The sequence below is a fragment of the Sebastes fasciatus genome, chromosome 18 (assembly GCF_043250625.1).
Source record: "Sebastes fasciatus isolate fSebFas1 chromosome 18, fSebFas1.pri, whole genome shotgun sequence".
NCBI lineage: Eukaryota > Metazoa > Chordata > Actinopteri > Perciformes > Sebastidae > Sebastes > Sebastes fasciatus.
Genome location: NC_133812.1, coordinates 5,843,783 through 5,857,637, shown reverse-complemented (window position 1 = coordinate 5,857,637; position 13,855 = coordinate 5,843,783). Strand labels below are relative to the sequence as shown.

General features: G+C 43.1%; 1 long non-coding RNA gene across 1 annotated transcript in view; it reads left to right on the top strand.

Moving 5' to 3' along the window:
- The window catches only part of LOC141756425 (uncharacterized), a 184,319-nt gene that overhangs the window by 167,498 nt on the left and 2,966 nt on the right, over positions 1 to 13,855 (top strand). The gene's annotated exons all lie outside the window — the stretch shown is intronic.

Here is a 13,855-nt window from a genome sequence, read left to right as displayed (position 1 = left end):
GGACTTAGCCTGGACCTCTTTATGGGGTCTAAGGGATTTTTTTTATAAAGAAGTTGTATTTTGATGCTGTTTTATGCACTCTGGTTCTTTATTTACATGCAGAGCACATGTTCTTAGCTACAAAGTGGAAGTATTCCAATGCAAGTTTTGCATTCCTTTTACAAAGCAGAGGTCCGTCATTAGCTCAGAGGTTATCCGCTCAGATCCACTGGCCTCTTCCTTGGCCTTACATCCGTAGTCTGAGTGACCTCCAAGGTCAGGCTGGCCAGGAAGCAGATGGGCAGTGGTCTGAGATATCGCCACACGCTGCGGTCAGTTGTGGTTGGCCACGTTCCTGTGTGGCTGGACGACGACAGAGTGTGTTATCGGAGCAGAGTGTGAGGGGGCCTGCTGTTTGGCTTCGGCTGCGCCGGGGCCTGACAGGAGCAGCTGGGCCGCTGCACAGGGTTCCCATTATTCATGTGGGGTCCTGGCATTAGCGCTCCTGCTCACTGCTGCGCTGGGGGAGCTGCACCAACTGCCACTTACTGTACAATCAAGTCTGTGGAAGGACACGGCGGAGGAGAAGGCAGGGGTGGATTGGAGGGTTTCCTGCCAAGAATCCTGAAAGACGGCCGTGATACTGGACTGAAAAGTAATTATGCTGTATCTCTGAATGTACTGATCCCACACAAACTCCTCTTGTCATGTCATTTGGAAAGTTGCTGTAAATGCCGAGCTGGAGGCAGGTGCTATGGATGGAGATGCAACACTTTGATCAAGAGCAAGAAAATCTCAGCGAATAAAAAGCCTTTACACACCGGGGACGTTGTTTTTGTGTGATTAATTCACGCATCATTTTTTTAACTGTTGTTTTTGTCATGAATTCTTTAAGCCAGAACATGAATATTACGTGGTGAAAAAGCAACATACTTTTTTTTCGGAACAAAGTTGATTTTTCTGAGCTTTCGCACCGTGAACGAAGGCATCACCCAATCACGTTGGGCGGAACCAGTTGAGCTGCGCCTATATTTATGAAACAACAACACAGAGGCTCCGTAGTCCGAACCAGGACGACAAACTTTATTACTCCTTTCAACCTTGACAAGAGCAGCGCAGACCAGATCCACTCCTTCCATTCTTACAAGAAACACTTCAGATTCAGTCCAGTCGCTCAGCATTTCGTGAAATAGTCGGGAAATTTAATGTATTGATTCGTTTACATGGTCAGCACGAAATCAATTCGTATGTAATCCACATAATTGTGAACCAAGAAGTATAGAGAGCGGCGAATGCCATGTAGGAAGGAGGTCAGGGTGGATGGGTGGGTCAGAAATCACAGAACTTTTGTCCAGGAGACCGGTATTCGTGTCCCATGTGAAACCAAAAGTCAGAAATGATTTATTTGTCACGTAACTTCTGTACTTAAGTTACGCCACTTCTGGTGTTATTTAAACTCAAACCGTGATCTTTTCCTAAACCTAACTAAGTAGTTTTGTTGCCTAACCAAGTCGATGTATATTACCAAACCTAACTGAGTAGTTTTATTCTGAAAAGAATGGAGCGGAAATTGACATGTGCGTCACGTGTTGCCGGACATTCGTAGGAAAATGCACTAAAAATACGTTGTTGAAAGTCATCACCAAAAAAAAGGGGAAATTTGTGTGTATGTACAAAAAATCCAATAAATTAAATTTCCTGACTATTTCACCAACTGCTATGAGACTGCGTTGTCATATTACATGTAGTCATTTGACCTATTGTTTATATGGAAATATGAAATAGTGCATGTTTAAGAATAATGAAATCATCAGCATGTTGTTGGCCCTGCCCATCTTTTCATAGAGTGTAATGAACATGTCTTCCTCTGGAAGCCACTGACAGGGTTCCACACTGTACTTTTAGTGCTGAGCCTGGTGTGTGTCTTGATGACTGTAATAATGACATCCAAGGAATTTTAAAATAGACCACGTCTTTATTGTCCCCGTTACGCAACAGCGCAACTTGCAAAAGCTGGAGCACAGCTGCACCATCATCTATTCCACAGGGGCCCTGCCTGATTACAGTTGTTTCCTCCTACTCTTCCTGTCTGTGAAGCAGCAGCAGCACTCGTTGGGCTCAGATCGTCGAGCAGCTTGTCCTCCCTTCGCCTTCCCCCTGACGGGGTAGTTAGCGTTCACATGTGGACACAAAGGATGTGGTGTTAAATCTGGGCTAATCACCAGTGTCCCTCTCTTCTCTTCTCTTTCTCTTTCTCTTTCTCTACACCTCAGCTCAGGATAATAACCTCACACTTCCTGCCAGGAGTCATATGAGGACACACTTGTAAAATAATCTTATTACAGGGCCACTGAGCACATGAATTGGTTGAGCAGGAGTCCTTCATACCATCTAATGTCAAGGGCAGGGAGCGTTGGTGATTGTCCATGTTTGATGCCACAGAAATGTCCTTTCGCTCTAGTGAGCCGTGGCTTTATTGGATTCAGGTGTTGTTTGTGGCACAGTCACGGCTGGTTGTGAAAGCTGCAGCGGCGTGTCCTCAGAGTGAGATTTATAGCTACACAAGTCAAGAAATGGTAAATCCATAGAATTCAGGGAAAAGTGAAATAATCCTAAAGTTTATAGTTTTATACTGAAATCATAAATCCTGTGAAAACTTAAAGCTTAAAGAAATGTTTGATGTTTTGGTAAATACGCTTTGCTCTGTCCACTGGTAACAAAATCTGCCCCCAGTACCTCTAAAGCCTCCCAAATTAACATGTTGTATCTCGTTGTGTAATTTGTACAAAAAAAACAAGAATCTACAGCCATGCTAATGGTTCTGTGAGGTGGTGCTTTGAGCCAAATGCTAATGTCAGCATGCTAACATGTTCAAAATGACAATATTAACATGCTTATGTTACTGTAAGCAGGTATAATATTTACCATGTTCACCATCTTAGTTTAGCATGTTAGCATGCTAGGGCTTTCAATCGATTAAAATATTTAATCGCGATTAATTGCAAATTAATCACACATTTTTTATCTGTTCAAAATGTACCTTAAAGGGAGATTTGTCAAGTATTTAATACTCAAATATGCTGCTTTATGCAAATGTATGTGTATATTTATTATTGGTAATCAATAAACAAGACAAAACAATGACAAATATTGTCCAGAAACCCTCACAGGTACTGCATTTAGCATAAAACAATATGCTCAAATCATAACATGTCAAACTGCAGCCCAACAGGCAGCAACAGCTGTCAGTGTGTCAGTGTGCTGACTTGACTATGACTTGCCCCAAAACTGCATGTGATTATCATAAAGTGGGCATGTCTGTAAAGTGGAGACTCGTGGGTACCCATAGAACCCATTTTCATTCACAGATCTTGAGGCCATCTTTCCTCGCCAAAATTTAGCGCAAGTTTGGAGCGTTATTTAGCCTTCTTCGCTAGAAGCTAGTATGACATGGTTGGTACCAATGGATTACTTTTCCAGTTTCATAAGATGCAAGTATCTTACCTATCTTACACTCTACCTCTAGCTTGGATGAAAAGTCAGGATCACCATAAATGAGGGCATGAACATCCATGTCAAGTTTCATGGCAATTCATCCAATAACTGTCATTTAACTCAAAAACATAAATGTGAACCTAATGGTGGTGCTACAGGAAGAGCTGGGGGATTACCAGAGTTGGTATAGGATCCATTACCTGGGAATCATGAATGTCTGTCTCTGTCTTTCAAATTTTATGACAATCCCTTTTGTAGATTGTTGAGATATTTCACATGATACGTAGAAACTCAACTGTTGGTGGTGTTGGAGTAAAAGTCAGAGGATCACCAAAGTCAGTGGGATTCATCCGCTGAGGACCAAGAATGTCCGTACAAAAACTCCATTGCAATCCATCCAATAGTTGTTGAGATATTTCAGTCTAGACCAAAGTGGCAGACCGACTGACTGACCAACAGACCAACAACATTGCCATCCTTAAAGTCCTATTGTTAGCATGCCCAAAAACCACTTTAAATCACTGAGCTTTAGAGATGCTGATAGGTGGATTTTATTACCTTTGGACAGAGCCAGGTTAGCCTGTTTCCAATCTTTATTCCAAGCTAAGCTAAGCGACTGCTGGCACTAGGTTCAGGGACAAGAGTGCTATCGATCCTGTCATCTAACGCTCGGCAAGAAAGTCAATGAGCATGTTTTCCAAAATGTCGAACAATTCTTTCAACTTTCGATATTTCTAAAACAAAGTGATGTGTCACTGATGAAGTGTTGCCACACGATGATTCAGGTCAGCTCCGACCACAGTGAGCCATAACTTGTTACTGTGTAACTGCAGGCGGTAGGATACTGTTTTCAAATGAAGGATACCTTATATTGGAACGCTACTCTTCATGCCATAAAACAGGATTAATGTTTGTTCAGAAATTGGGGGGTTATAACCAGAAATAGCTGTGTATGTGTTGATCATGTCCCAGTGTATAAAACACTGCAGTGGCCTCTGATCAGTCTACACAACAGCTGGCTGTACTGTACTGTGTTCTTCAGAGAACGATTGGGAAGTTTGACACAAACATTCAGAGTAAAATTTTGGAGGAAGTGTATCATTTGTAATTGCTAAAAAGCCCATGTTGTGTGTGGGAGTCTGAAATCGTTGCCGTTGAAGGTTATATGATCAAAGAACCTTCAGCTGGAGTTTCGCTCAATATTGGCTTTTTTTTCCAGCTCCAACTTTCAAATTGAAAAAAACGTGATGTATTGAATACTTTTAATCATTCAATTGTCAGCAGGGACTGGAATTTATTGCACATTACCTTGTCTGACAAAGAGATTTTTTACGTGAATAGCAGTTAAAAGGTGAATGGATTTTCCATCCGGACTGAGAGTGAATGGAAAAATGTGCCCCAGCGCTGGTGATTTACAGTGTAATATATTTTGTGCTGCTCTCGTACAGAGCCAGTGTTGCACAAACTGAGAGAGCTGAGGAGTGAGAGGCAAGTCGACCCGTCGCAGCAGGTTGAAGGGGAACTGGCCTTGTTTCAAAACATACTTAATTGAATAATGGCTCCATAAACCTCTAGTTTGTGGGCATTCTGTAATAATGTCAACACTGCACCAGCTATATTTTACAGCCTGCCTCCTCTGGAGATCAGCACACTGGGGCAAAACAAACTGCCTGACTGGCACAACGGTACAAAGACAATAACAGTTGAGTGATAAATGAAGCATTCATGTTGACACTTCATTGCTTATAAAACCGTAAAATATGTGTGTGATCTTTCAGATTTTTTTCACATGCCTGCAAGACTTTGTATTTGATAAATGGAAAGAAGCACTTCAGACCCCAACTCTCATATACTGTACTAAATGACATTGACAGAAATTTATGCTGCATTAGGGACTTGCAAAGGTAGAACAAGACTCCAAGTCCAAACCGAGTATACTGTATGTCTGGACCGTGTATGGTCGGTCTGTGAATTTGTGGCTAAATTGTTCCACTAATAGTCAGCAGTCATGTCTATAATGTTAAATCCAGCGGTGCATGTCCGGCGAAGACACTAGGGGACGCACTGCTCCACTCAACTGGCCGTTCAAGCGGTGACGTACTGGGGGATGTATTGAATGACATGTTGTACCAATGTTCCTCATCACATGACACGTGGTGTGCACTGCAGCGTTCAAAAAGTCAAACTTTTTTTATCTCAGGGCGCAGCCATCACGGCCCGAAAAATAGCCGCTTGGGAATGCTTGCGCACTATTGTCGCTCTCCCGTTTGAGCGCGCCCTACATCGAAAACAATGCTTTGAGTGCGCAGAAGACGCAGCATGTGTACGGCCCCTAAGGGCGTATTCACGCATGCCTTGTTTAGTTCGGTTGAATGGAACCCTGGAGCGTTGATCTGACCTCGATCAGGCCCAATTGGAGAAAGCATTGCGCCTTTTTGGATTAACCAGCTCAGGTAGCGAGCTGCGCTGTGCATGTCAACACCAGACAACATTACTACAAAAGAGCCGACGCTTGCCCTCGCTATTCACATCAGTACTAAACAGGTGTAACGTCAGGTTGTGTTGAAGACCACGGGCATACCTGATGGATCTTCGGAAATATTTTCGGCCAATGAGCATGTCACAGTTTAGGAGGGTTAATGCACGCCTCCTCCTCCTCCTCCTCCTCCTCTGTCCTCCGTACGTCTTGATATGCCCCTTTGGCGACTCCAGTGCATCAATACATTGTTTTACAGTCGCATCCGTGACTCATTTTCAAACTGTATCATTTGCCTTGAGTGAAAAATTGCTACAAGGTAAAAAAAAGAAAAGATGACCAGAGCCAAGATCAAGCGGCTTAGTTGTCCTTCCATTGTTGCGTTCTGGAAGTCTGCTCTTCTTTGTTTACCTACGGGAGTTTTCCAGCATGAAAATTCTGACCAATTAGAGAGCAGTTTCTTTGCGCACCAAAATTTTGGTCCGCTTGTAAATGCTGCCGTGTGAACACAAACCAAACTCGAGGCAATATGCAACATTATAACAATTTGGTCCCTGATTCAGACCAGAGCAAACAAACTGCAGGTGTGAAAACGTCCTTAGACTCATGTTCATGTCAGCCGCAGAGCAGCGCCACATTGACTGTGAGAGCCCACTACTACTAATGAGGCATGAACAACACATCCCACCAAACCAACTCATTCTAGATACATGTACGCACGGGTGCGTTGTAACAACTCTTAATGAGTTTGGTATAACCATGAAGGAATTGAGTGGTATGTATTCTCACATTAACAAGAGCTTCCAGTTGTGTAACAGTGTAATGAATACGCCGTGGCAGAAGCAGAGGGAACGCCTCGGTCCCTGAGAGAAAATCCAATCATTTCTCACTCTTTGAAAAATAAGCCGGGCAGATAGAATAACCTGGAATCGTTCCAGACGGGGTTCAAACAAAAACAGAGCGTGAGGTTCAGTGCGGGGCAAACGAGGCTGCTTATTTGAGGACCTTTGATTGACTGTTATTACTACGCAGCGCTGCTCGGCCAGTTATGACAGCAAATATTGCATTATGGTCCCGCTCCGGAGGCCACTTCTGATCCCAAGTCTGCAGTGTTTACATGTCTTTATATTTGGTTTCTCTCCAACTCTGAGAGGACAGGGGTTTGTGTTTTTTTTACAGGTTTGAGAATAGCTATTGATATTCATAGTGTGTGTGATGGCAGCAGTTGTGTGTCTATGACCAACATGGCTGATTTGCACCCCTGACCTCTGCGGTCACAGGGGAGGGGTCGCTCCAGGAACAGATTAAATCTCTTCTCACGTGTCTGACACAGGAAGCACAAATGTACACAGCAGTCAATTTGTTATGGGCGTGAGTGGCGAGCGATTATTCCCACAATGCTTTCTGCTGATGTTTGTTGTTTTTTGCACCAGTGGTCTTCAACACATCTGTCTGAACGTGACTGATGTTTCACATTTGAATATCCCAGTTTATATTTCCTAGCGCTTGCTTTCAAGTCAACCTTGACCTTCTTCCCATTCTCCTTGCAAAGTACCAGAATACAGATTAGACAGGAGCGACGTTGAGCGATGTATTTGTCATTACGTGTCAGAGATTGGGAGCGTTGGAGTTCGACACTGCAGAAGATGTCCACCTTTATTACCACTGGGAGCTCTCCGGACTGGTTTTCCATAAATCAGAGTTTCACACTCACCCACTGGATAAAATCACTTGCTTGGATATTTGAGATGGACGTTTTCTTCAGTGTGGGGTCTCTGACCTGGAGGAGCTTGATTTACAATTCAGGGCATCTGGAGAGTGACAGGCGTGATGGCTCATGTGCACGATTGATTGTAAATTACAGCTCCATCACATGAGGATAGCCCTGCCCAGCCAAACCCTCCAACAGCATCTATCTGCAGTCAGCAAATAAACTAATGCAAATATACAGTGCAGTATATGCACGGCGGTCTAGAATCCTCAATGCACTTCAATTGTGCATTGATTGATTCATACACTTTTAGGTTTAGGTTTATGACCAAATTACGAACCAGCTATGTGACCGCGGTGTAATCCGTTTAATGTCCTGCCTCCTGCACGCTCTACCCAGACGCCACCCCACGCCAAAAATCCCAAATCATGTTTGGAATACAGTCTCATAAATTGTCAAGAATCCAGAATAATGCTCTCCGACTCTTCGCCAGGATCCAAAATAGACCTTTAGCCCATCTTCTTGTGGATTACCATAAACATTTACAGTACCAAACCCCAAAATCTAAATAGACATCTATAAAAACTGCAGGATCCAGATAAATCCACTTTACTTGTCTTCCAGGAAACATAATTACTCTATGTTCATTTAGGAGCTTTAGTGGTTGACAAAATCTAGGGTGATGTATATATATATCAAGGATCCAGTACCTTTGTTGCTTTATTGTCTCCACAAATCTGGAACACAAATTCAGAAATTGTCAAGAATCCAGATAAATGCAACACAGCTCTCTTAGAGGATCCAAAATACATGTTTATGGTTCATGTGGATCAACAACAGAAAAGTACAGTTACACCTCAGCTGTCTTCTAGGATTCACAACTAACCTCCACATTTCTCCAGGACCTTTACAGTCCTCATGAATTCAGAATACATCCTTGAAGGCCTTTAAAGGTCCCATATAATGCTCATTTCCAGGTTCATACTTGTATTTTGTGTTTCTACTAGAACATGTTTACATGCTGTATTTACCCTCTGTATTTACATGGACAGTTTGGGTCCATGTGTACTTCCTGTCAGCTGATGTCATTAACATACACTGCAACAGGAAATAAACTGGGACACATTTAGAATGTTTACATTTAAAACCGTGTAATGGTCTATATATTGTATATTTGTGACATCACAAATGGACAGAAATCCTAACGGTTTGTTTCAAATGCACAATTTACGTATTTACTGAAAATGGGCTGTGTGTATTTCTCCGTATATTTAGCGTTTTGATAGTTTAACAGTATTTATAAAGCACTTAAACCTGCTTTATAATGTAAAAGACCTGAAAATCTCACTTTTTACAATATGGGACTTTTAAAATCTAGATGACACCCACATAGTCCTCTAACAACCCAGTCGCCACAATAAAATGTTTGTACGTTTCTGCAAAAAACGTTGAATCTCGACGTTTCTGAATATGTTTCATGTCAACATTTCTACATATGTGTTTATCAATGTTATTGTGTTTTAACTATAACTATAACTGCATTCTGAATTTTGTTTAGGCAACAAAACTACTTGATTAGATTTAGTAAAAAAAATCATGTTTGGGTTTAAAATAAGTACTTTTGGTTTCACACGGGACATAAACAGTGGTCTCCTGGGTGAAAGTCCTGTGTTTGACCCATCCATCCACCCTGACCTCCTCCCGACGTACGTGGACTTATGATTCGATTAAACGTATTTGTGATACGTCAAATACAAACGAAATCCGGGAGAAAATACGTTCCCTAGGGCTGTCAAAGTTAACGTGATAATAACACGTTAACGCAAATTTGTTTTAACGCCACTATTTTCTTTAACGCATTAACACGACTTGCAATTTTTAGGCTGTAGCGGGCTCAGATTTAAAGCTGGAGTGAAGATACTGGTATCATATGAAACTAGAAAACCTAAAGAATCCAACCCAAAATGGGTTCTCTGGGTACCAACGAGTCTCCCCTTTACAGACATGCCAACTTTATGATAATCACATGCAGTTTGGGGCAAGTCATAGTCAAGTCAGCACACTGACACACTGACAGCTGTTGTTGCCTGTTGGGCTGCAGTTTGCCATGTTATGATTTGAGCATATTCTTTATGCTAAATGCAGTACCTGTGAGGGTTTCTAGACAATGTTTGTCATTGTTTTGTGTTTCCAATAATAAATATATACATACATTTGCATAAAGCAGCATATTTGCCCACTCCCACGTTGATAAGAGTATTAAATACTTGACAAATCTCCCTTTAAGGTACATTTTGAACAGATAAAAAATGTTTGATTAATTTACGATTAATGGTAATTAATTACTTTAATTGATTGACAGCCCTAATGTTCTCTCAAAACCTAATTGACGATGCAGTTTCATTGTACGGGAACATAATTTTTAGGAGACCAGGCTGCCTCTAACTCTGCAAGATCCAGATTTCTTTTGTTTTTCCTCCTGAATATGAAATACACCTCCCCAGATCTCCAGGGTCCAGAATAAACCTCTATACGATCCTCTGAGGTCCATATGGATGTGTAGAGGAATACATTTGTTGTCTTTGGTTACCTTCACAGGCAACACAGTCTGCTACAGATAAGGTTATCCATTCTGATGCCTCAACAAAAAACAGCCACCTCAGGGAAAAAAGGACATCTCAGAGAATACACAATACATAATTCATAGTCTGAATACACTCGGCCCGGCTGTATATGTTCAAGGTTTGCCTCCCTGTGACTGAACGCAGCAGGTCTTCTTCATCATCTCTCATTCCTATGTAAAGCAGTCACATGGCAGTTAACCTCAGTGAGCCTTTACCCCGTACGACACCCTGAGAGGACATAAAATGCTTCTCTATTGACTGGCCCGGGCCATAATTGCTGTGTAGCTGCAGCCATAACACTCAATACGTGAGCTGTGCCAGATCACAAATCTGCAGATCTGTCTGCTCTGCCACACAGTTTTTTTTTTTCTCTCTCAGTATTTCAGCGGGAGGCTGGCAGGGGCCCCGTCCTGCAGCAAAACAAAAGAGGAAGAGAGCCCCCTTCCTCCATGCCGGGAGGACCTGGGGAGACACTGCAGCTGGTTGCTCCGCTTCAATCTGAGAGCAACACTGCCCTCTGGAGTGTCTGCTGCTGCAGCTGCAGCCTCAGGGAGGGGGGGGGGATGGCTGGCACACTATCGGCCTGGTGGTGGTGGGGACTGCTGATGATGACAAATCAGATTGTTTATCCCCACTGGGTGTGATTCACCGCTTTGTTTTCCCATGCAGATGTTGACTAAGCAGCAGAAACAGCATCTCTGTGTCTGCATGTTGTGGATGGGGAGGGGAGAGTGTGGGGGGGGGGGGCATGTACAGTGTGTCCGTGTGATTTGGTATTCAGAGTGCAGCTGAACTGCTCATTAGCAGAGATCCGAAGGTTCTGATGTTAATTGTTAATTAAGGACATGATGACACACCGTGAAATCACTTCAGACCTTGTTCAGGGTTTCACTCTCCGCTCTCAGGCTGGTTCCCTCTGATTGGCTGACAGCTGTAGACTCATTAAGCTGACTCACTTCTCTTGTTGACTACCTCTCCCTTTTTCTTCACACACACGGCAAAAAAAAACGTGTGTCTCAGATTCGGCCTTCAAGATTTCTTTTTTCTTTAAATGAGAAACAGTTCTGCCAGTGTGGCTGATTCTGGAGGACTGAAGAGCTGTGTACTAGTCTAGATTTTAGTTTTCTGGATCCATGAAAACTGTAATAGGCTGTGTACCAAATCGCGTACTATGCACTACTAACACAGTCTCACGGCAGCTCGTGAAGTAGTCACGAAATGTAATCTATTTGATTCGTGTACATAGAAAGGGAGCAACACCTGATGTACGTGTCAATTTCTGCTCCAGTCTTTCAAAATAAAATTACTTAGTTAGGTTTAGGAAAAGATTGACGTGGTTAGGCTTAGGCAACAAAACTACTTAGTTAGGTTTGGGTCAAAATAACACCAAATGTGCTGTTACTTAAAGATAGGGTCGATGATGTTGGAAAGCTAGCGTAATTTGAAAGTAGCATCGCCTCAGGAGCTCCGTCTAAACCCGCCCCCCTCCCCTTTGGGCTCCTTCCAAGGCAACGCCCCCCCCCACCCCCCACACACACCTACACACACACATGCACGAGCACCGCCACATCATAACTACTTCACAGACACAGAGCGGAGAGAGGACCACAACTCAACAACGCTACCTCATGACAAGTAACCGCGGCAGTGCTACTGCAGGGATGAGTTTTTATCTTCCATTCTCCAGTAAACGTGCGGCGGTGACGCGCTTTGAGTTCAGGCTGGTGCACGCCAAGGGTAGAGTACGAGCATGGAGGCAGGGAGGCATCTGATTGGTTCTTTCCAAGTGGACCTCGAGGGAATTTGAGTTGCCGCCCCAAGTCCACTGTCAGCTGCCAATCCTGTGCAGTGTTGATGTTGCCTCATGTGTTGCTCTTGGCTTCTCTCCGGCTCTGATGAAGCTGATGGTGTGCTTCGTGGGTCTTGACCGCTGGCTGCTGGCAATGGCACTGCAGATGGTCTCCGCGATGGTCCCAAGCACCTGGTCGTGCCGCCAGCGATATGGGCCCTCCCCCAGAGCCTCTGGGCAGCAGCTCAAAATGTGCTCTAGGGTCCCATTCCTCTGGCAGAGGGAGCATGCAGGTGTATCAACCAAGCCTCAGCAGTGCAGGTTTGATGGACTGGGGAGGACATCATAGACCGCCTGCACCAAGAACTTGATGCGGTGTGGCTCTGACCTCCAGAGGGTCAGTCCATGAGAGCTTCCTCTCCACAGCGTGTTCCCATCGAGTCCAGGCGCCTTGCTGCCTCATTCCCACGGTTCTACTGGACCTTTCCTCCTCAACGGCAGCTCTCACCTCATCCTGGACCAGTTGCCGCCGCTCCTTCCCCCCGAGCCTTGTCGGAACGGGGAGTTGTGGTGGTCTCTGGCCACTGTTCCCACCAGGACTCCATGGCATAGCCGTGACTCTGCCTGCTCAACTGCTGCCTCTGCTTTCTACTTCCTGCCAGTCTTGACTTAGACTTAAATATCTTAATATCTTATTTGACGCTAAATAAATTCAAATATAGATAGATACAAATGTACATGTAATAGAACTGTTGAATTAATAATAAAATGTGATTTTTTTAATGTTTTTTAACATTCAGAATATATCACAGGGTTTGATTGCTGGCTAATAAATCATTTCTTAGGTGGTTGAGGTTCTGCTGGAGGAAACTAATAGAACTAGATAAGTGGAATCATTTTTGCTCTGTTGGCTTAGTGCAGGAGTGCCCACACTTTTTCAGCATGCGAGCTACTTATAAAATGACCAAGTCAAAATGATCTACCTACTATAAAAATGCAAAACATATATTTATTTATAAATATATTGAGTATTCTTTATATGTACAATATATGTTGGTGTACCTTGCATAACTGCATGAACCCATATTGTACAATATAACTCTGTACATTTTTTGTCATTACCTTACTCTGATGACTTGCACTGAATGGAATCAGCCAGGGATGCATAGTCCGGACAGTAGCTGCTGATAGCCAGCCTCAAGCACACTTCCAAATGATCATCAGTCAAGGTGGAATGGTATTTGGACTTAATAATCTTCATGTGGGAAAAGGCTGACTCGCATAAATAAGTGGAGCCGAATAATGCAGTCAAGGAGGTAGCACATTTCCTCATGTAGAGGTACTTTTCCTCTGTGAGTAAGTTCCAGAACTGTCCATGAGCCCTGGACTTAAGCTGAATGTCAGCTTGTAGTGTCAAAATCTCATCCTCCACTCCAGATGAGTTCAGGTGAAACAGTGTTGCAATTTGTTGGCTGACGTCTATTTGAAAAAAAAAAAAAAAAAAAAATTTTTTTTTTTTTTTTTTTTTTTTTTTTTTTAATGCCATGCGATCTACCCACACTACCTTCGCGATCGACCGGTAGATCGCGATCGACGTATTGGGCACCCCTGGCTTAGTGCTTATGAGATTAAGGTGGGTCGTTACAACTAACACAGACACAGACACAGCGGATAACATTCAGGTATACCAAATCACCAGATGTTATATTTATGGGCAATATATTTATAAAGAATGTGATTCAGAGGGGAAAAAAAGATAAGTTTAAATAATAATTTAAACT